Source organism: Stegastes partitus, unplaced genomic scaffold, assembly GCF_000690725.1.
Source record: "Stegastes partitus isolate 25-593 unplaced genomic scaffold, Stegastes_partitus-1.0.2 Scaffold461, whole genome shotgun sequence".
In the NCBI taxonomy this organism is placed as follows: domain Eukaryota; kingdom Metazoa; phylum Chordata; class Actinopteri; family Pomacentridae; genus Stegastes; species Stegastes partitus.
Genome location: NW_007578192.1, coordinates 143,592 through 147,012, shown reverse-complemented (window position 1 = coordinate 147,012; position 3,421 = coordinate 143,592). Strand labels below are relative to the sequence as shown.

Below are 3,421 nucleotides of genomic sequence, written 5' to 3'. Positions count from 1 at the left end.
GAACAACATCTTAGCATAATTCAAAAACAAAAGATGCAAAGAGTCTAAAAGTTTTGGCTGGGAGACAAATATCAGGTTGGGTGATATAAAGCAAGATGTCATCTGCATAAAGACATAGCGTGTTGTATGCATTTAAAACAGAAAACCCCAATAAAGATCTATCTTAAACAAAACAATAATCAACATTAAATGGTTTGAATTATAGCAAGAGACCACACCTCCACCCACTCCTTTTACAAGCTCACTGTCACCACCCCTTAAAGGCCATAGAATTACCTGATAATTGGTGTCGTAGATTCCCTCCTCTGTTTAGAGGTATTATTTCCAGTTTAATATAGATGGCTTCCTTCACCCATCTCTCGAACCATCTGTCTTCTCTGTCCAGAATATGAAGTACTTGTATACATAGTTGTAGTAAGATCATTTATGGATGCATGATCTTGCCACCGTTTAGAGGTCACAGACGTCTCTGTGGCGCAATCGGTCAGCGCGTTCGGCTGTTAACCGAAAGGTTGGTGGTTCGAGCCCACCCAGGGACGTTTTGTGCTTAAAACAACCAGTGGAGAAGGTGACTATGATCAACAATTACAGAAACATAAAACAACAGTATGACTATGGTATCATGAATGAATAAGACATACCAGCATTATGTTCAAAATGAATTAAGGAAAGTATGATTGCAGTTGAAACTTCTTCCTGGAGACATTTGTAGGGCTGCACCGAACAATTATCTTTTTTAATCAATTAATCTAACAATTTAAAAAAAAAAAAGGATTTGTCAATTAATCTAGCGATTAATTTATCTATTATTCTAACGATTATTTTTAATTACTCGATTAATGACAACGAATTTACCCAAAATAAAAAGCAAAAGCATGTCTTCTTAATATTTCAAGATTTTATTCAAACACATCCCTTGAAAAACAAAATCTTTAACAATTTTTTATAACATCACATTCTAACATTATTTATAACAATGCATTCTTGTTATTCTTTCTCTCCCTCCCCCTTGTCATCTTACAGTCGTGCAACTTGAGCAACAGTTAACTTTTTTTCCAACAGGAACAACAAAAACTAGTCTCCTCCTCTCCTTCTCCCTCTCTCCTCTTCCTCCATCCTGCTCCTGCTTCCACCAGTAGAGTCCACTGGTCACTTTTCAGATCTAGGTAGTGCTTTCCTCACTGCGTGACCTCTGGATCGGAAAGGGTTGCAGTAACTGGCCACTACTTCTCCAACAGATGACTCACCATGTAATAAGAACTGTTCCATCTTACAGGCACATCCTGGATCAATTTATGCTCAGCTGTGCCCCACTGCTTTTGTTTTTTTTTTTAGCTTGCTGCTGGCCAGCTCACTCTTTCTAAAATGTTCAACAAGGCACCTTGCAGCCCCAAGTGTCTTGCTTATCTTGGGATCCTTCGTCAGGGCGTGGTTGATCACGAATTGAAGTGGATGGCCAGCACATTGATGCGAAGCAACTCCATGCTTCTCTGCGAAGATCTTCAGAGCTGCCACCACATTGGCAGTATTATCATGGACAACAGCCAGTACATCACTGAGAGAGAAACCAAACTTCTTGGCTATCTGTTCCACCCAGTCAGCAATATTTTCCGCTGTGTGGCGCTCTTCAAATGGCATTGGGGTGTGCATGGATTTAGGTTCTTTTTGTGGTAAAAGTCCTCCACACTGCTTTGCCTCACCCTGGAAAAAGACACATAAAACGCATTAGAATAAAGATAATAGTGCAGCATTTTAAAAGTCGAGTCTAAATTCCACATCACTGCTGTTATGATATTAATAAGAATAGATGGTATTTGTCAGACATCGGTTCAGAAAAATACTGGACCTACAATGAAAAAGGATTGCTGTGACACCAATTAATTTACTCACTGTATGTCATAACAACTTAACCTAAATGGTTATGACATGGAATTGTTTCATCACTGCAGTAATGTGCAGTTAAGATAAAAACTGATAAATGCTTTTTTTTAATCAGTGTGAGGTTATGGAAAATAATTTAAACGATTTACTGACTGTATCAACAGTCTGTAATGTTAGTTTAAGCCGTTTCGTCACTCATACATAGAGGTTAAAGTAAACAGAAAACAGAAAACAGCCGAATAACAGCGTGTAGTAACATTATATTACCAAACAGCAGTGGTGAAGAAAGCACTTTTAATATCAGGGCGTTTAATAAACATTCAGATAATTAATTTTAAGCGACTAACGTTACCGCTAACAGAAACATGTTTCACGTGCTGATAATCCTAACATGCTTTGGTTGAGAAAACGTTAACAAGTACTTACGTTGCTCTTTTGCTGTCATCTTGGCACAGCGCACCATGATGGTTTTGCTTTAAGTGCTCCTTCATTGCAGTCGTACTGCTGTGATAAGTCATTTGTATCTTGCAGAGCTTACATATCACACCATGGTTGGGTCTTTGGTTAAAATATTCCCCCAATTTAGATAAGTGTGGCCAAATTTTTTTCGCTGTAGGTTCTCTTCCATCCATGTTGTTTTTACCGCGAGCAGTCATAATACTTCCACATATACTCCCACTACAATGCAACAGTGGCGTATAGACGCACGTTTGATGCGTCGATGACTTGCCCCAGCACTAGACATTTGTGCTTAATTATATAATGTTTGTAATAACAGGTTTGCCAAACATTATGTTTCGGAAACAGAAAGGGACAATGGAAGACTAGCAGGGAAAAGTTGCTTAAAATTTCTTTGTCTTATTTAGGATGGCTGGAAGCGCCAACCCATAAAGGCCAGAAACGTCTCTGTGGCGCAATCGGTCAGCGCGTTTGGCTGTTAACCGAAAGGTTGGTGGTTCGAGCCCACCCAGGGACGTTTTTATGCTTAAATGATGATTACACATCAGAGAAAAGGTGACCAAGGCTAAGGATGAGATAGCCTTGAACAACAGTAAGACTGTGGATTCAAAAGAGCATACTAGAATTTCTGTAATTACAATGTCATGCTTGCAAAAGAATATATCCCTGACAACAAACTGGAAGAATAGTCGAGCTGTGCAGAATAGTTTTACCTTTTTGAGGATAGTTCTTGAAATCATTTCATGACTCATCCGCAAGTTAATGACCCAAGACTGAACTGACTCGAGGTGTGAATGGTTTTAAAACTGCCAGGTGAGGGATGACTCAGGAAGTTAGTAGTGGTGAGACTTTACAGGGTATGATCTCATAACACTGTTATAAGTAGCTGATAATTGGTGTTGCAGATGCCCTCCTCTGTTTAGGGAGCTTTTCCAGTTTAACATAGATGGCTTCCTTCATTCCTCTCTCAAGCCATCTGTCTTCTCTGTCCAGAATATGAAGTACTTGTATGCATAGTTGCAGAAAGATCATTATGAATGCATGATCTCGCCACCATTTAAAAGCAAAAGACGTCTCTGTG

At 39.2% G+C, this 3,421-nt stretch overlaps 2 non-coding genes across 2 annotated transcripts; both read left to right on the top strand.

The window, feature by feature from the left end:
• Nucleotides 1–465: 465 nt before the first annotated feature.
• trnan-guu (transfer RNA asparagine (anticodon GUU)) lies at nt 466–539 on the top strand. The gene has a single exon. It is a non-coding gene; the product is annotated as a tRNA-Asn (tRNA).
• A 2,244-nt stretch (nt 540–2,783) lies between these two features.
• On the top strand, nt 2,784–2,857 carry trnan-guu (transfer RNA asparagine (anticodon GUU)). The gene has a single exon. It is a non-coding gene; the product is annotated as a tRNA-Asn (tRNA).
• The last annotated feature ends 564 nt before the right edge of the window (nt 2,858–3,421 follow it).